We start from the raw sequence: 20,250 nt of genomic DNA, 5'->3' as shown, positions 1-20,250 counted from the left end.
ATAGTCAGTGCTGGAGGACAGCCACACGGGCAGCAGCTGGCCTCAGTACCTGGACAGTCTGGGAAGAGGGGCCTTGGGGTACCACTTGGGCAGGGGGTAATCCTGGCACCAGGGATTCAGGAAGCGGTGGTCAGTTCAGAGGCATCAGGGTTTGGTGGCAGGTGGTTAAGCCCTGATGAGGGGTTGGGAAAGAGGATCCAAGCTGGCCCTGTGCTTAGGCTGTGGGGGCGTCAGGAGCCTAGGCATCAAAGAGTTTAGGGTATGATGTGGGCTTGGGGGCCAACATGAAAAGCCCACTGTTTCAGTCTTCAGGGAGTGGTGGGGTCTGTGCCTCAGTCCAGTCCCATTTAATATGAAGGTGGTGGGCACAGAGCGGCTGGGAGGTGGGGTGAGGGGAGGCCACCCTGTGGAAGACAGTGTCAGGACCTAGAAGGCACTCAACCAAGTGAAACTTTGGGCTGAGGCTGAAAGACACATGCAGCAAGGCCAGAGACAACATGCCCCGTTAGGCCAGCATTTAGGAAATATTCTCTAATGCATGAGTGTGGTGGTCAGGGTCAGACAGCTGTACTCAGCTTTCACGATCTCCAGCTGTGTGACCTTGGGAGGGTTATGTAGCCTCTCTGAACCTCAGTTTCCTGATAGGCACAATGCAGATAATTTAAAAAAAAAAATCTCATAGTGAGATTGAAAGGATCAAGTTGTCATTACTATTATTCTTGTTATTTAAAAAGCTGTACAGGTCCAGGAAGGAAGGACTGTCTTGACGGGAATTCAGACAAAAAAGATCCAGGGTTTTGGCCGATCTCAAATTAGTATGAGGGTCTAATATGGATGGTGAGATCTGTGACATACAAAAGAAGGCAGTGATCCCTGGAGCCAACATGGGTTCACCAAGACCGGGCACAGCTCTTAGGTTCTTGACAGCTCAATGACTCGTGGGTAAAGAAAAAGAGCCAGCATGGGTGGAGAGGAATCTGTGATTATTGAGCACCAACTGTGTGCTGGATATTTCACACACATGGTTTTATTTAATCCTCACAAGCTTGTGGGTTAAACAAGATGTGACAATCTCCATTTTACTGATGAGAAACTGAGTCTCGGGAAGTGATTTGCCCAAGGTGGGTGGAGCTGGGATTCAAACCTGGATCTGTCTGACCCTTTCTGCCATATCACACCATCTCCTAAGACATTGGGTAGAGTCTGTCGTGACTCTTGAGGACATGAAGGATGTCTGAGAGGGCACAAAGGGGGCTCCCATTGGGCCAAACAACAGCTTTGATCAGTCTATGCCAAGGACCTCTAAGAAGACATGGAGGATGCAGACTTACAAAAGTTGGAGTGGTAGAAAGCTCCAAGGGACAGAGAAAATCTCAGCAGAATCAGGATTTAGAAAGATCTCAACAGGCTGGCGTGGCAAGGTGAATTTAGCATGAGGAAATATCACAGGGAAAAACGCTGAGGCCCATCTTGACTACGGGAAAAACTGTAGAAGGGATGGGCAGCTCATGAGAAAGATTTAGAAGCTCAAGTGCCAGTAAGTTCAGCATGAGTCAGTAGGCTACATTAATAGAAGTATGGTGTTTGGGACAAGGGAGGGGGGCCTCTCTCTAGCCTCAGTTTACTCTCTGCCCTGGGGCAGTTTGTACTGTACATATTTGAAGGTCACGTGCTATTTTCTGTTTTTCCAGTTCTCTCTCTTTCTTTTCAAGTTCTTAGGGGAGGCAGAGTCCTTCTGGAGTTTGACCTTTGGATTCCATCCAGAGCAGCCTCCAAAATGACACCTTTGAAGGTGGGAAAGACACTGCAGATTCTCTGGGTTTTTGTTTGAGGTCTGTCTTGGATTTGTTCTTTATGCCCAATTACCCTCAGTCAAGGGAGAAGAAAGTGCTGGTCTCTGAATGTTCTGGAATGGGGAGAGCTCCTGGTTCCCTAGTTCCCACTGGCCAGGTGTATCCACTCCTTTTCCAGCTGTCTCCTTCCCTTCTCAGAGCCCTTTTTCTGGTGGTCAGTGGCTTGCCAGGGCCTGACCAGGCTGGTTCTCCTATGCTGGAGGCGGGGCAACAGGAGGGAGCCTTGCAGCTGCTCACATTGGGGCTGGATCTCTGCTTAAGCTGGGATGTCACCTGCCAAGCTGAATTCGGCACAGGAAGCTCCTGGCTGGAAGACGCGCTGTTTAATTTGGAGATTCTGTTCCACTCTGAAATGTGCTTCTCCTGGCAGCTGCAATGAAGTGAAGCTGTTGAGCTTCCCTCTCTTATGCCAGAATCACAGCCACTTTTTCCTGAGAAACAGAGCTACAGACAGTTTTACTCATTAAATACTTTTTTTCCTCTTAAATCTGTTTTTGTAATTTTTTTGTGTGTGTGAACGGAAAAGTAAAACGGCTGATATTGAAATAAACAAGGCGTTTGTGATCGGAAGGTTAAAGCAGATTGTTGGGGGTGGGGAAGGGGGTTGGAAACGCCCCACGTTTCTATATGCAGGCTGCTCATAGCCTGTTGAGGATGAGAGTGAGAGAAAGTATTCATGAGGCTGCCCCTCTCCCAGCCCAGGGGAGTCAATTTCTCCAAGTATCCTGGGCTTCAGTGAGAAAGGCAGTGGAGAAGGGAGCTCTCATTTATTAAGGGCCCACCAAGTGCTACGCCTGTAATATGGGTGAGCTCATTCAGTCCTTATAGCAACCCTGGGTGGTAGGACCTATTTCACAGATAAGGAAGGTTGAGGTTCAGATGACTTAAGGTCAACCCTGCAGGGCATACAGAGCCAGGATTTGAACCTCCATCTGTCTGACCTCTGATGCCGTGCTGTTTTTGGCTATACTTTGCTACCCTGAGCAGTTGTGTATCGACCTGGGGGATGTAAAGGGAGGAGAAGAAGATGAAGAGACACCAGCCAGCCTTGAGGAGTGGACATCCTGCCTGGTGAAACTGAACAAGACACCAACCGCATGTGAGTGAACCAAGCCCTAGTTGCCGGGCTCCGACAAACATGGCTGGTTTGGGGAGGGGTATGTAAGAGTGGGTGTGGAGGGTTTTGGCCTGATAATGAAGGTAGGCTTCTTGGAGGTAGAGGACCCTGGAAGTTGAGTGGAGTTGAGGGAACAGCCTGGCAACATCCTGGGCCAAGGTAGGCAAGGCGTGAGTATGGCTCTGGTGAGAGGAGGTAAGTCTGAGTGGGGTAGTGATGGTTGTGGTGAGAATATCCGTGTTGGCAGAGGAGGGTCAGGTTGGAAGATGTAGTGCCAAGAAAGAGCCCTGAGCTGGGAAGCAGGTGCCCCGTTCTTGTCCTGGCTCTGCCATTGACTTGCTGTGTGCTCTTGGGCTAGTCCTCTTCCCTCTGTGGGTGTCCAGTTTTCTGTCTGTAAAATGGTAGAGTTGGATTACAGGATCCCTAAAGACCTTTGCAGGGTCCCAAGGAGAAAGAGGGTGACTATAGTATCCAGAGGACCTTGAATATCAAGACTTGGCATTAGAATCATGAAATGTTAGGACTAAAAGAATCTCCAGGAATCATCTACTTAAACTATCTTCCTTTACATCCTAAAGGATGAGTAGGAGTTATCAGGCAAAGGAAAGCAAAAGATGGAAGAGGGAAAAGAGGGCATTCCAGGCAGGAGACATAGCGTGAACAAAGGCATGGGTGGAGGCACGGTGCAGTGAACATTAAGCAGGTTGACGTTGAAGATTAAAGACCAATGTGGCTGAGTGCAGTGGCTCACATCTGTAATCCCAGCACTTTGGGAGGCTGAGGTGGGTGGATCACCTGACATTAGGAGTTCGAGACCAGCCTGGCCAACACGTATTTTGTAAAAATACAAAATTTCGCTGGGTGTAGTGGCACACACCTGTAATCCCAGCTACCTGGGAGGCTGAGGCAGAAGAATCACTTGAACCTGGGAGGCAGAGGTTGCAGTGAGCCGAGATGGCACTGCTGCACTCCAGCCTAGGTGACAGAGTGAGACCCTGTCTCAAACAAAAATAAAACCAAAAACAAAACCACAAAAGACCAATGTGGGGTGTGGGAGGAGGTGAGTCATCAGTTAGGAGAGGGAGATGGAACCAGACCTCAGGAGGACCAAGGGGGTTTGATTCCATCCTTTGGGTAATGGGGACTCATTGAAGCTGTGGGAGTGACATGCTCAGAGGTACAATTTTGAAAGATCACTTTGGCAGCTTTGTTGATCATGGATTTGACAGGGGCTGGGAGCAGACACAGGCCAAGGATACATGCTGACAAGACAGGTCAGGAAGCTGTGTATCAGCTCAGCAGGAGGTGTTGATGGTCCCAGTCAGGGTGGCAGAGTGGGGACGCTGAGGATAGCACCTGTTCACAAGGTATTTGGGAAGTGGAATAGATAGGACTTGTTGATTGATTGGCTATGGGAAGTGGAGAAGAGTGAGGAGACAAGGACTCTCAGGTTCTGGCTTGGTGATATTCACTGAGACGGGACACACAGGAGGAGAGAGGGATTTTTTGGGAACAAAGATGAGCTGAGTTTTAGATCTGGTGAGTTTGAGGTATCAGTGAAACAGTGTGTAATGTCTCATTCATTCATTAATTATTTACTGAGCATTTACTATGTGCCAGCCATGCCTGGATACTGCTTTTCCGTAGCTGTCAGCCTAGAGGGGCATTCAGAAAGTTCTTCTATACATTGAATATTGAGCTGCTGAACTTTTACCCATTGGCCTTCTTCTGCCCTTCAGGACTTCACTGGCGTCTACCCTCCTTCAGAGATTAGAGATCAGTGATTGTGGTTCCTTGCATCATCTTTGTTTCTGGGAACATGGAGCTGTGGAGGGAATGTGGACTTTCGAAAATTATAAAGGCATGGATTTCAGCCCAAGCACCTTTTGTATGATCTCATTTGTTAAGTGGATTTAACGACAACTTTTGTTTTTGTTTTTGTTTTCAGGTGGAGTTTCGCTCTGTCGCCCAGGCTGGAGTGCAGTGGTGCCATCTCGACTCACCGCAGCCTCCACCTCCGGGTTCAAGTGATTCTCCTGCCTCAGCCTCTCAAGTAGCTGGGATTATAGGCATGTGCCACCATACCCAGTTATTTATTATTATTATTATTATTTGTATTTTTAAAGAGACAGGATTTCACCATATTGGCCAGGCTGGTCTCAAACTCCTGGCCTCAGTGATCTGCCCATCTTGGCCTCCCAAAGTGCTGGGATTACAGGCATGAGCCACCACACCCGGCCTAACAACACCGCTTTTACAGGCAGTAGAGTGCTGGAGTGGGTTCCTACTGGCTAACAGAACCAAACGTTTGGGCATCTCTTCCCAATTCTGCATGCATTGACATCCCATTGGTAGCTTGAAATTGACCATCATGGGAGTATTTACACCACAGAAATTGGCAAATGCTACAAATCAGGACTCCTTTTTTCTTTCAAAAAGCTGGTTAGTAAATATTTACCAGCTAACAGTAAATATTTATGGCATATAGAGTTATGGTTTGGATGATGGACGTAGAGCACCTGGCACATAGTACCCAGATATACACACATTGCTTGGCACAGTCATGTCATACCCAAGTATGACTACCTTTTCCTTTGACGTTTCTTCTCTATGGGAAAACTGTTGCTTCATTTGCTCACAATAACAACCTCCCTTCCACCAGGGCCTGCTCCTCTCTTTTCTCAAACAACATGGTCCCAAGTGAAGCTGCCATCTTCTTACTCCTCTTGGACTCCATAGTGGGGTAGAGTTAAAAGGATGGGGATTTTGGAGTCTCATGAGACTAAATTTGAATCTTGGCTTTGCCTCCTACTAGCTGCGTAATGACCCTGGGCAAGAAATTTAATCACTCTGAACCTCAATTAAGTCACCTGTAAACTGGGGATGGGCATGCCTCCCTCATTCAGTTGTTGTAAAGATGAAATGAGGTAATGGGTACACGAGGGCCTGGCATTGAGGCGGCAGTTTCAGTGAGAGCTTGACCCATGCTGGTCTCCTTCCCCTGAAAAGTCCAGTGTGGACTTGGGAAACAGCTCTGACGATGGGGTGGGGGGTGGGAGAGGGAGGAAGTGGGGCTGCAGCCTTGGGAAGGATGGTTCCTGGTGGAACATGTAGGTCGAGAGAGGCTGTGGGCCATAGGACCTTCCAAATGTATTCCGAGTGCAGTGGAGGGGAACTCCCCTGGCCACAGTTCATGCTTCCAGGGCCCTCACCTGCAGATCTGCAGATAAACTCCTATCATCAGCTTGGCTTGTGCGTTTCTGGGGCGGCTGTGGCAGCCTGGGCTGCCCTGATTTACCACCCCAGCCCCAAGCAGATTAAATCACCCAGAGTCATTTGAATTTTACCTGGCCTTGTCACACAAATCTTAGAAACGGCTGTCTGGCAAGAAAACTTTCCCTGTACTTTTTGGAGGAAGACTAAGAGCTCTAGAAATTGCGGTGAAGTGGAAAAAGGAGGTGGTTCCAGGGGGGTTTCTGCATCTTCATATCAGACCAATGTTGCAGGTTAGAGGAGGGATTGTGATGTGTGTGTGTGTGTGTGTGTGTGCGCGTGTGTGTGTGTATGAAATTGCTGCAGAGGCCTCTGGGACAATGTTGTTTCTGGCTGTGTGACATAGGGCAAGTCACTTAACCCCTCTGAGTCTCACAGGACCGTGGTGAAGGTCAAAAGGGCTAGCTTGTGGAAAGCGCTTTGTAGGCTTCAATCAGTTCTGTGACTACTAATTGGAAAGATGAGACAAATGACTACATAAATAAATTATATATGGCACTGGTTACTGTGTGTCAAGCAGAGTAAGAGCTCTAGGAACCAAATGGAGGGGCACATTGCCAGAGGTCTGGGGCTTGACTTGGGCCTTAAAGGAAGCCTAAGTCCCAGGGAAGAGAAGTGGAAGAGGCTGTAGTGCAAGTGAGGTTGTTGACGCCACGTCTATCTCCATCAGTGTGTGTGGCTCTGAGGTGGATCCTGATTGGTTTAGCCAATTCAGATAATGCCACCTTCTCTGACCTTGGCACATTGGCTGGTTCCAAACCAATCATACATACATTCTCCTAGTCACTGGAATTGATTCAGATTGGCCCCATCAGACAGAAACTCAGGGTTTTGGTGAGATGGCTGGGGAAACACGTCTAATCTCTTTGCATCTGGATTTGAATGAGGAAACATGTGGGCCTAGTTTCTGGCAGGCATCTGGTGACTAGGAACACTAACCTGAGAATGTAGCCAACATATGAAGGTGGGAAGAACCTGGAAAATCACAGAAAAATGGAGTCCCAGCCCCAAACTGTGCCTGATGTCTGTTGCATCTGGAGTATTACATGAACTAATCAATCTGCTTCATGAAGCGAGTTTGGATTTCATTTTTGTGTTACTTGCAACATAAAAGCTGATACAGGGGCTGATGGAGGGATCTGAGTAGGGAGCCAAGAGTCTACTTGGTGTTAGGCAGCCATGAATGAGGAGACCCTGTAGGCGGGAGTAAAGGGTGGGTGGGGGTGCGTTGTGGGGTGAGGGTGGCTGAGGTCTACAGGAAATGAGACTAGAAGAAAGTTTGGGGTTGAATAATGGAATGACTCAAATGCAAGGTTAATAATTTGGGCTTGATTTTGTAGGCAATGGAGTGTAGCTTCAGATTTGTGAGCAGAGGAAGGGAAAGGATAAGTGATGTGAACACAGTGATATTTTGGGAAGATCAACGTAAGAGTGGGATATATATATATATATATATATATAGGATTGGAAAGAGAAATTGGGGGCTGAGACTTTAAAAATTATCATTTATGGATGCTACACATCGTTCATGTATTATCTCACTTAATCCTTAAAGGAGCCTCCCTCATCCCTCCTTTTTTTTTTTTTTTTTTTTTTTTTAAGTTGAGTTTCCAAAATCTTGCGTAACTTGACTAGACCACATAATTAGCAAATGATGGAGTCAGGACTTGAACACAGGTCATCTGACTTCAAATCCTGTATCCTTATTCACCACATTTATGGTAACACAGTTGACAAATTAGGATGGGCTAGATAGGCCGGGCGTGGTGGCTCACGCTTGTAATCCCAGCACTTTGGGAGGCCGAGGCGGGCGGATCACGAGGTCAGGAGATCGAGACCACGGTGAAACCCCGTCTCTGCTAAAAATACAAAAAAATTAGCCGGGCGCGGTGGCGGGCGCCTGTGGTCCCAGCTACTAGGAGAGGCTGAGGCAGGAGAATGGCGTGAACCCGGGAGGCGGAGCTTGCAGTGAGCCGAGATTGCGCCACTGTACTCCAGCCTGGGCGACAGAGCGAGACTCTGTCTCAAAAAAAAAAAAAAAAAAAAAAAATAAATAAATAAAAATAAAAATAGGATGGGCTAGATAAGATAGTGGCTACAGAGGTGGAGAGAATGGAACAAGAGATATTAGGTTGTTGAAGTTCTAGATGTTTTGTCATTAAAATCAGAAACCAGATCAGGATAACCATTGTTATCAACATTTAAAAAACACTTTTCCAAAAGTGTTAGGCATTGCAATTAGATTCAGATTGGCAGAAAGTATAAATGTTGGGAGAGAGGAGCAAATAATCATAGTTTGCAGAAAAGATGATTATTTATCTGGAAAACTCAAGACAATATTCTGCAAAACAATCAGAAAAAATAGAGTTTAGTAAAATGGCCAGTAACAAAAAAATTTGCACAAACTAACAGCTTTTCTATTTATAAAATGACTATCTAGAAGGTAAAATAAAAGCTCCATCCATACTATAAAACACAAACACAAAATACCCAGAAATAAACTTTACAAAAAAGTGTGTAGCATTACATGAAGAAAGCTCTTCTGAGTTTGAATAAATATGGTATATACCTAGTTCTTGAGTAGAAAGATTTAATGCTTTAAGGATGTCAATTCTCCTAAACAAATGTGTGAAATTAAGATAATCCAATCAAGATCCCAAAAGGATTAGAATTTTTTTTGACAAAATAATTATGAAGCTAATCTGGAAGAATACCAAATGAGAATAAGGAAAATTCCAAAAAAGAAAAATGATGAATATTTACTCTATCAGATATTAAAATGTTTTATAAAGGCACAATATAATTAAAATTCTTGTGTAGGAACAGACAGATCACTGGGACAGACTAGAGTCTAGAAATGGGCCCAGATATTTAAGGGAATTTTTGTTTTTGGAACAGAGTATCACTTTGTTGCCCAGGCTGGAGTTCAGTGGTGTGATCTTGGCTCACTGCAGCCTCGACTTTTCGGGCTCAAGTGATCCTCCCACTTCAGCCTCCTGATTAGCTGGGACTACAGGTGCATGCTACCACACCCAGCTAATTTTTTGGATTTTTTTGTAGAGATGGGGTTTCACTATGTTGCCCATGTTGGTCTTGAACTCCTGGGCTCAAGCGATCTGCCACCTTGGCCTCCTAATGTGCTGGGATTATAGGCATGAGCTGTTGTACCCAGCCTTACGGTATTTTTATATGATAAAACAGCATTTTAATTGAGTTGGGAAAGTATGGGCTATTTTATAAATGGCGTTGGGATAATGGGCCAGCCATAGCAACACTCCTTATTGGGGTAAGAACTCTCTGACTTGATCTAATAAGCTCAAGCCATGAAGACCACATGGCATAAATATGAGTGAATATTTTGATCATCTCAAGATGGGGAAGATTCTTCTAAGTATGATGTGATATTTGAAATCATAAAAGAAAAGATTGATAAATTTGACTATATGAAAATTAAACATCTAAGTACCTTAAAGAACATTATAAGAACATTTTAAAAGAGGGATATATATATATATATATATATATATGACAACAATTTAATTTTATTTCTAGTGTACAAAGAGCTTTTACAAATCATTAAGAAAAAGATAAATATCTCATTAGAAAAATGGGCAAAGGACATGAACAGGCAATTCACAAAGAAAATAACTACAAATGCCTGAAAAAACAAAAAGACATTTATTTCCCCCTCCCTATAATCTTAGCAATGCCAATAGAAACAAGCATCATTTGCCTTCTGTCAATCTGGCCAAACATTAAGGCTGACAAAACCCAGGCTTGACGAGGGTCTGGACTGATGTGTGGGCACGGTTGATGAGAATTTTGTTGTTGTAAGCTTTCTGGAGGACAGAGTGGCAAAATTAGAAATAGCATACCCTTAATTGCAGCCATCTCATTTATTGGATTTTATTCTAAGGCAATTGTTGCAAAAATGAGCAAAGAGAATATGCACAAGGATATTTATCACAACATTGTTTATGAGAACAAAATTCTCACAACATCCTTAAATGATCATCGGTAGAGACCCAGTTAAATAAAGTATGATACATACATATAATGGAATACTATGAAGTAATTAAAATAATTTTGTAGAGCTCTATTTATTGACATAGAAAGATGTCTAGGACATATTGTTGAGAGAGAAAAGCAGGTGTCAGCGAGAACAGTATGTATAATACAATTCCTCGTCTATAAAATTACATACATAGATCTCTATGTGTATATATGCATAGAGATATGTCTGGAAGGCTGTTCACCAAAATGCTTGGAGTGGTTATATCTGGGAGGTAGGATTTTTACTTTCTTTTTTGTACTTTTAAGTATTGGTTAGATTTTTTTTTTATAATGAAGATATATCATGTTTTTTAATCAGAACAAATAATAATTCTATTTGTTGTAGCATTTTGGAAATAAGGTAGATACTAAATAGGAGGAATCCGCATGTGGTGATTTAACAGATGTGGATAAGGAGTCAAGACATAAGCCAAGAATTTGCCCCTTGGTGCCCGGAAGGTTCACGCATCATGGCAAACCCAGAGTAAGAGTTGATGCCGGAGGAAGAAGGAGGCCCTGGGTTTTCAGAGCTTTGTTCTGTGGCAGTGGCTGGTGGGCAGTATGGCTGCCTCTTAGAATGAGAGGACTGGGGTGGGCTTTTCCCCAAGGACAGAGCTAGGGATGAAATCTCAGAGGGAGAGAGTGCATCGGCAGGAGCAGGAGAAAGCTGGAAACTGAGCCTGGAACACAGCCATGGTGACAAGACGGGTGAAGAAACAGGATGCGTGGTCAGGAAGGCGGGGGGCTGCAGGAGCATGGAGTGTCTCAGGATTCCATGGGTGTGGGGGCGAATTTCTAGGGAAAGGTCAACCATATCTAATGATGCAAAGGCATGGAGGCTGGGGAAAGGGCACAGGACTTGACAAATAGGAGCTTGTTGATGACCTTGGACAGAGCCGTTTCAGTGGAGGAATGAGGCTGTGCATTGTCGTGTGTGGGAGTAAGGGAGTTTGTTGTGGGAGAAAGGAGGATTTTAGCTTGGGGGAGCTGATTTAAGGGAAAGGGACTGAGCCTTGATTAGAGATGTCAATAACTGGCTCGTGTGCCTCCCTGCTCACTCCCCAGCCCTGGCAGGCATCACTAGTCATTCTGCTGAGCCCAGATGAAGCCATAAAATCTTTCTCCTAATAACCAGCTCAGGGAGCCACTACCAGGCTCTTGGAGTTGGCTGCTGAGATGAACCTATTTTCCATGCCTGGGCTTGAACACATACTTGCAGGATGATGAGAAGAAACACATGGAAGGGGCAACGGAAGGAGCAGGAAAGCCGAGGGCTGGTAGAGCCAGGGCCTCCCATCCATGCAGGCGGGGACGGTGAGCTCAGTCTGGTGAGACTTCCAGGCCAGAGCCTGGATGAGTGGAGCACTCTGCCAGTGAGTCTGAGTTGACCAAGCACTAGAACAAGAGAACGAGTTCGTCCTCTTGGTGATGCTGTGAAAAAGCCCAACTGTGTGTGAACTACCAGTTGGTGTGCAGATATTTGAGGACTCACCACGGCCCACCATCTGGCTGTCCAGAGAAAGCATCATGGGCGCGCCGTTGTCTGGAACACTGAGCATGGAGGGGTCTGCCTGTGGGTTCCAACTGCAGTGCCCGAGAGCAGAACAAGGAGTTGTGGCTCAGTAGTGGCTTGTTGGAAAGACTTTTAAGGAATATACTCAGTGTGATTCGGCTGCTGGCCCTCTAATGGTGTTTTGATTGCATCAGTGGGAGCATGGGGTTCTGGATAGTGGAGATAAATGCTCTTTTGGACTCTCAGTGGCCAGAGCTTCTCTGGAGCAGTGGAGAGAGGCAGACACATGGGCAGAGCTCACCCACAGAAAATGACCAGGGTCAGGGGAGGCTGGGCATCATGCCCATCTAGGAGAAATGCTCGAAGTTGCTCAGGCCAAGGAATTAGATGTTTGCTTTTAACCTGCCGAAGCAGTGCTTTCAGAAACATTCTCCTTGGAATCTTAGTTTCTTGCAGTTGTTTCACAGAAAAGGGTTCCATGAGCAGATGTGTTCATGAAATGCAGCACCCACAGCTCAGTGCACGTGAGTACAGTAAAGGCTCTGAGAAGTCCTACAGTGAAGAAACTTGTTTAATGTAGAATTTTCTCAAGCTTATTCAACTACAGAAGCTTTTTCAGTTCCATATCGATTTACCTCCTGCAGGACTAGTGACGGACCTGTGGCAGAGGGAGCAACGCATCCTGTGTGGTCCCAGACATACAGAATTGTTTGGGCAAATGTAGGAATGTTGCAAAGAGGCAAATTTTGGCTCAGTTCAAGGAAGAACTTTGAAAGCAATTGCAGATGTTTAACCCATGAAGGAGGTGGTAAAGGAATTCAAGTTCCCAGAGGTCTCAAGCAGAATGTGGACTTAGCAGGAATCCTGCAGAAGGAAGCCAGGTTCTAGGGGGTTGTCATAGATTTCTGTGGTTCCATGGGGCCTGGGAGAGGGGCTCCTTTGCTGCCCCGTAGTGGTATTCCTCCCTCAGAACCTGTGGCCCAGCTTGTATTGCTGTGTATGGCACCCAGGCAGACTTGGAATGCTTGAAATGAGCAGTCCGCGAAGGTAAGATGTGAACACACGAATATCCTCATTAAGTCCCAAATACACATCCCAAACTTACATAACAGGAGCAGCAGCTGGAGACGCCCACAGCCCTAATTGCTTTTCTGTACTAAGAGAACGTCTTCTCTTCAGCTCTGCTTCTCCCATTCATTTAGGTAATTACTGGAGGGAGCCAGCTGCGGGAGGCCGGCGGGCAGGCAGGCGCATTTGTAACAGCACCTAATGGGTGCCGCCATGAGGATGGGGTGCCACGGGAGCTGGAGCCTGCCTGTGCTCGTCATGGGGAGTAGGGTGCTGAGGATGGGAGGCCAGCTGCTCGGCTTCAGTCCTGATCTCAATGGGCCCAAAGTGAGCTGCCGGGATGGAATGCCTCTCCTCCTAGGGACTTGACGAGCATGATTCCAAGAAAGGACAGATGCAGAGCCAGGTACAGGCATGGGGGATGGGAACGCATGGAAGAATCCACTCTGCTCAACGAATCGCTCAAGATGCTTTCCCTGAATCTCATGCTGGGCTGGGGCACTGAGGCCGATCAATCAGGAAGAGCCCACTCTCTAAGCTCACAGGCCAGGGGAGGAAGCAGTCACGGGCCAGAAAGGGCTGGGATCAAAGGAAGCTATCAGGACTAGGATGTACAGAGGACACAGAGACCGACGCTGTCTTGGTGACAGGGGATCTGGGAAGATGTCTTGGAATAAGAGATAGTAGGATTGGGCCTTGGAAGTGTGTATGACCCTGCAGTTCGTGATCCCTTCTGCAAAATGGGGCCAAGGTAAACTTCCAGGCCCCAAAGTGACATCTGGTTTGTCCCCTTGCTTCCTGGTCCCTGGTAAGCACCTGGGACTCATGAGGACCCTCTTGAGGTTTCTTTAAGGCAGTCCTGAGCATGGGGCTCGCAGCTGGAGCCAGCCTAGAACCTGGGCCCTTGGTGGTTGGCCAGGGTGGGTGCCCTGGAAGAGTTAGCTTTGAGCCTGTCTTCGGAGGGGCCCTAGGGAGGGCTGTGGCCTAGGCGCTCTGCCCACCAGGCTTCCTGTGGGTGGCAAGTGAAACTTTTCCTCTTGGTTCTCTCCCAGAAGCCAGCTTCATTCCCCCAGCCCCAAGTGGCGGCTCCTTGGGCCGGAAACAGTGTGCTTTCTCCACGCCTTAGAGTGGAAGTCAGCAGTTTGGCACCGTCTGGCTGGCAGCCTCCACCGGCTTCCTTTGGCACTTTATTGGCAAAGGCGGTGACATTTCTTTCAGTTGGGTGGGTGGAGCTGTTATGCAAACTCCCGCTCTCCTCATTCGCCAGATGAATATTCATGACTCAGGCAATCTGTACCAGCCAGACTTTCCTGAGGGCGGCAGCTTTTCTTCTCTTCCTCTCTCTCTTTTTCTTTCTCCTTCTCTCCTTCCCAGCTCTTTGGAAGGCTGAAGTGCAGCTATATTTAATTTACAAATACAGAGCCATTTAGCTTGCCTTTTGAGATGCAGGCACTGGGGAGGAGGTGCTGGGGAATGGGAACAGTGGCTGAGGAGTTTGGTCCTGACCCTGTGCCTCTAAGCTGCAGTGTCCAGCCCCTGAGCCCTAGATCCTGGGAAGCTTCGGGAGTCTGGAGCTTCTTTGAGCTTGGCCTCTTGGGGCCTTCAGGGCTGAAGGTACAGCAGCTCACGCCACCGCATTCCACACTGGCCTCTGAGGTCAACATGGAAATTCTCAGGCAATGATGCTTTCCTGCAATTCATGGCCTGGGACCCACCAATACATCTTCTCCCCCTCTGCTCTGCCGTTTGTCAAGGCCCAGCCAGACCCTGCTCCAAGCTCTAGGTGGAAGCCCAGAAGGCACTGGAGCATTTGCTAGTCCTTGGCTTTCCAGGGAAAGAAACAATCCTTATTTGGGGTCCAATTCCTTGGGGACACATTATTTCCTTTCTAGGAAGGACAGGTCCCTAGCTTCCTTTGTCTCTTCCCCAAGAGGCACCAAGAACTCTGGCAGAGGGGTCAGAATTACCAGAATTTGCCAGGAAATGTGGTCTGAGCGAGGATGTGCTTGCGTGAGCACGTCTTGTGTGTGTGTATGTAAATATTTACGCACAGCTTAAGTGAGTCTGTGTGCCTACATCTATGTTCAAGTGTCTGAGTGTGTGTCTGTATGTGTAAGGGCGTGAATGTGTGTGTCGCGGGAAGTCTGGGAATGCTTGCATATGTGCGAATGTGCCTCTCCAGTTCGCGTTGCGTGTGTACCTCTGGGGGGGCTGGGGGTATCATGTGTAAATATGGGTGTTCCTGGGGGGCCCAGACGTGTGTGTGCGAGTGTGTATGTCTATTAAGTGAATTGTAGGTGTGTGTGAAATGAGAGTCTGGAGGAGAGAGAGAGAGAGTGTGTGCATGTGTGTGTGTGTGTGAGTGTGTGTGTGTTAGGGTGTGTTTCCCTGACCTCCATTTCCTCCGAAACCTTTTCCTCTCCAGGAAGGTGGAGGGGGACGTTTCCCCCTTTGCAAGTGTTACAGATTCTATCCAAGGACGTGAACAGAAGGTTTCCCAGCACAGAGCGTCCTGAAATTACTTTATATTCCCCCCCTCCTTGTTTCATCTAATCAAAATAGCAGCATTAGGCTCACCCATTCTCCCTGCCCACCCCTCAGCCCTGGGGGAGGGAGCGAGGCGGGCCATCTTGCCTGACCCCCTTTGAGAGCACCTTGCAGGCCTGAGCCAAGGAGCTGTCTTCCAAATCTCCTCTTTCCTCGGCGTCCCATGCTTCAGTGGCAAGAGCCAGCTGCCTCCCTGCCTGCCAGCAACTGCCAAGCTCTTCCAGAACCCACATCTAGGCCCGGCCTCATTTACAAATATGCAAATTTGCATCTTTTCTGGTATGCAAATGGAGACATGACAAATAGCTAATTAAGGTCAAAAGAAGCACTCTGAACCAATTAGTTGTAGGGTCTATCCCTTTCTCCTGGGAGAAGACTTGGCCTTCCTGCTCCCTTCCCAGCACTGACTCCCAAATGCCCACACATTCTGGCGTCCTGTCTGGCTGGGGCCCTGACTGTGAAGAGCATTGAAACAGAAGTCAGTGCATGGGCCTCAGTCTTACCTCTGACCTAGCCATGTGAGCCTGGACTCACTTGACCGAGCCTCAGTCTCTTCCTCTGTGAAATGGAGCAATGACAGTGACTATCTTGTCCCTAACCATCCACCCCAGCATAGGGAGACTTGGGAGGATTGGATGTAAATAGCCTTTGAAAACTGTACTACAGGCCAGGCGCGGTGGCTCATGCCTGTAATCCTAGCACTTTGGGAGGCTAAGGTGGGTGGATCACCTGAGGTCAGGAGTTTGAGACCAGCCTGGCCAACATGGCGAAACCCCATCTCTACTAAAAATACAAAAATTAGCTGGGCGTGGTGGCGAGCGCTTATAATCCCAGCTACTCAGGAGGCTGAGGCAGGAGAATCACTTGAACCGGGGGTGGGGGGTGCGGGGGTGGAGGTTGCAGTGAGCCAAGATCACACCACTTCACTCCAGCCTGGGCAAAAGAGCAAAACTCCGTCTTGGAAAAAAATAGAAGAAAACTGTACTACAATTTATCTGAGAGGCACATCACTTGTAATCTTACAAAGTACTTTCTGCCCTTGATCTCATTTAATCATCCCATCAACCCTCTGAATTAGATGAATTCAATGTAGCGACAGGATGGCAGTAGGTTTCATTCCACATGCCAACTCTGGCCAATTATGAATGGTGCTTGGAGTGGTGTGTTGAGAAGGATTCAGAGGCCAAATCTAAATTCACCAAAAAAGAGACTGTGAGCTCTTAGTGACATTTCCCATGGGCAAGTGTTTGGATTCTGGGAGGTCATGTGCTGCATACTTACCTACCATGAAAGATACGGAATTTGGAGCAGGAACCTGGGCTCCCTCGATTAAGTTACTTCTCCTTCCTTAGCTCAGCTTCCTAGTATAAAGCAGGGAAAATAAAACCTATGTCTTCAGGTTATTGTAAAGATTAGGCAAGGGAAACTTAGGCAAAATCTCTTTGTCATCTGGGAGGGGATGTCCATTTAATTGGCATGTCAGTAGGGCAGGCACATTGTCCATTTCACAGGTGAGGAGCTTGAGGCCTGGAGAGGGGGGATGACCTGGAGAAGAAGCTGGCAGCGTCGCCAGGCAGGGCTGCATGGCAGCTGGGGCTGCTTCTCTCTCTGTCACTACAGGATCCTGGCTCCCTCACGCCACCCCTGGGCTGATGCCCCACGCGGGCTGCAACAAGCCCTGCTGGCCTGGCTCCATTTCTGGGTGTGAAATTTGGCTGAGTCGGCACCTGGTAGAATGGAGCAATTGCTATCCTGGAGCCTGAAGCCTGGGACAGGGCCAATGGGCAGACCAAGTGTTGATGGGCGGATCTGACCAAGGGTTGGTGGGTGGGCCTGGCGGGCTTGGCCAGGGAACTCGCCAAAGCTGGGCAGCTGGCAGGAGTGGGGCAGGAGAGGGCCTGGCTTGAGGACAGCCACTCAGGGAAGCTGAGACCCAGGGCCTAAGCTCAAAACAGAGCCCAGCAGCATGAGTGTCTGCCTGGTTGCTGGCGTGCCTGCGCTTGTTGGCCGGTGTCTCCGAGCTTGTCTTTGTGTGTGTGCACGTGTCTAAGGGTATGCTGGGTGCGTGTGTTCTTATAAATGTGTGTGCATGTCTATCAGTGCAAGAGCAGGTGCACCCATGTAGTTGTGCACATCTGTGTATCAAGGTGTGTCTGTGTCAGTGTGAGCCTACACATCTGTGTATAAGCAAACTTCTTGCATGCATACATCTTTCAGTGTCCATGTGTGTCTGTGCGTTTCTGCCTGTATCTGCAAATGTCTGCTTGTGCACTGTCCACGCAGGTAGGTCCACACTGGTGTGTGTCTGATGACCTCTGTCAGTATCTGCGGACATCAGTCCGTGCTTTCTGTTAGCATCTGTGCAAGTGTCATCTACATCTATGAGCATGTTTGTTCTTCCCAGTGCCTCTATGTGTCTTGTACTTGTGTGTAAATCTGTCCATGCATGTCGTGAGTGTCTCTGTAGCTGTGCCTGTATGTTGGTGTATGTTGCAGTGTGTACATCTAGTGAGGGTATTGGTATCCACTTCAGGATGCAGGCATGGCTGTCTCAGGGTGAGCAGGATGGAATCTTCCCTGTGTCTGCAGTGGCTCCTGGTCGTCACTTCCGTCTTTGTGCTGTGGCTGAGGCCTCCTGGACTCTCATGTTCCTTTCCTCTGCTTGAAGGGAAGCTTTGCTCGAGGTTTCCCAGGGTGCTGCCTCTGATAGGACCAGACCCTGGTGTCCCTAAAGGAGGACCCACTTTGCCCTTTGGACTTATTTATCTCTCTCTCCCCTCACTCTTTCCTCATCTCATCTCCTTTCCTTTTTCTTTTCTTCCTTCCATTCCTCATCCTTGTCCCTTTTTTCTCTCCCTCTTTCTTTCCTTCTCTCCTTCCTTCCTTTTTTGCAACTTGCTTGAAGAGACTGGGTCTTGGGCTGCTGCGGGAGTGACAGATGACATTTCAGAAGCCACACTTCAACCTCTGGAGAGGGGTCCCCACTCCCGCCCCCATGCAGATGCAGCTCCAGAGCCACCCAGGCTCCAGGGGCTGTGGAAATTAAAGCCATCGCATGCCCCACTGCATTTTAATCATCAGCCCCCAGCAGTAGCTCCAAGTGAGAACCCATGACCTTTTCTCCTTCCCTTTTGAGGAGCCCTCTCCCACCGCTGGTAAAAGGCAGCTGCACTGCCTGCTGGAAGACCTGCCAGCTTGGGCTTCAGGGCACTTCTGCCTCAGCTCCACGACGAACCCTTCTGTCATCGTGGGACCTTTCCTGGGATTTGATTTAGGGCGACGCTTTCTCCTGTCTGCGTCCTGAGTCCTGCCTTCCCTGGCTGGTCCTCCTTGCTTAGTCACCCAGATCATTCCCAGACAGCTGCACCCTGGATATGGCTCCTCTCATGTGCTACCTGGAAATGTCTCCTCTCTTCTCAACCTGCTGGGAGGTCCTTCCGGGCAGGGACTCGGGCAGATTCATTCCTGCCTGCCCCACATTTCCCTAGCCCAGGGCCTGGCCCATTGCAGTGCTGAAGGATGACTCTGGTAAGAAACAAGGTACCCCAGCTCACATCTTGCAGTGATTATGCCTCCCCCACTCTCCCTTCTCCTTGCAGTTCTCTCCCTTCACTGATGATTTTGGATGCAATTTAAAATAAAAATATTGATTAAAAATGGAAACTATATAAATAAAAATAAAAACACAACATCAATGCGTCATTTGAGCTTTAACATAAAGAGAAAACGTGAAGACGACAATTTGTGGACGATTCCAAATTAGCATGAAGTTCTCAGCTGGTAAGTATCTTGACTTTGTTCCCTTCTCTTGGGGTCTGTGGAATCCCGACCAGGCACGTGGTACAGGAGAATGGGAGGAACTTGGCTTCAGCCTTGATGAGCCTGGGTTGAATCTTCCACTTATGGGCTTTCTGAAGCTCTGTTTCCTTATCTGTGTAATGGGGAGAAAGGCCCTACTTCATGGGGTGATTGTGAGGCTGATAGAAAAGGGCACACAGGGGCCAGGCGCAGTGGCTCACGCCTGCAATCCCAGCACTTTGGGAGGCCGAGGCAGGAGGAGTTCGAGACCAGCCTGGCCAACATGGTGAAACCCTGTCTCTACTAAAAATACAAAAATTAGCTGGGCATGGTGGTGGGCACCTGTAGTCCCAGCTACTCAGGAGGCCAAGGCACGAGAATTGCTTGAACACAGGAGGCAGAGGTTATAGTGAGCCAAGATTGCACCACTGCATTCCAGCCTGGGCAACAGAGTGAGACTCCATCTTAAAAAAAAAAAAGTCAGGCTGGTCTCGAACTCCTGACCTCAGGTGATCTGCCCACCTCGGCCTCTCAAATTGCTGGGATTACAGGCGAAACCCTGTCTCTACTAAAAATACAAAATTAGCCTGGCATAGTGGCAGGTGCCTGTAGTCCCAGCTACTCAGGAGGCTGAGGCAGGAGAATCGCTTGAACCCAGGATGTGGAGGTTGCAGTAAGCCGACATTGCACCATTGCACTCCAGCCTGGGTGACAGAGCAAGACTCTGTCTCAGAAAAAGAAAGAAAAAAAAAAAAAAAAGAAAGAAAACGGTGCACAGAGCCAGAAGCAGTGCCTCATGTCTATCATTTCACCTTCAGAATACAGCCAGAGTCCAACCACTCCTTCCACAGCCACTGCTATAGTAGAGGTCCACGCCCAGTGGTCTATTCTCTACGCAGCAGCCACAGTGATCCTGTTGATTAGCATTTAAGTCATAGCACATCACTTGTCTGCTCAGAGCCTGCAGTGGTGCCCATCTCATTGGGAGTAAAAATCAAGGTCATCATAGCAGGCTTAAGGCCTCACAT

At 48.0% G+C, this 20,250-nt stretch overlaps 1 long non-coding RNA gene across 1 annotated transcript; it reads left to right on the top strand.

Moving 5' to 3' along the window:
- The first annotated feature begins 329 nt into the window (after positions 1-329).
- LOC129469077 (uncharacterized) lies at positions 330-19,113 on the top strand. Its single transcript, XR_010117727.1, has 3 exons — positions 330-1,792; positions 2,841-2,952; positions 18,561-19,113. It is a non-coding gene; the product is annotated as an uncharacterized lncRNA (long non-coding RNA).
- Positions 19,114-20,250: the final 1,137 nt, after the last annotated feature.

Source organism: Symphalangus syndactylus, chromosome 12 (assembly GCF_028878055.3).
Source record: "Symphalangus syndactylus isolate Jambi chromosome 12, NHGRI_mSymSyn1-v2.1_pri, whole genome shotgun sequence".
NCBI lineage: Eukaryota > Metazoa > Chordata > Mammalia > Primates > Hylobatidae > Symphalangus > Symphalangus syndactylus.
The sequence above is the reverse complement of the archived record's forward strand: the minus strand, read 5'-3'. Positions and strand labels throughout refer to the sequence as shown.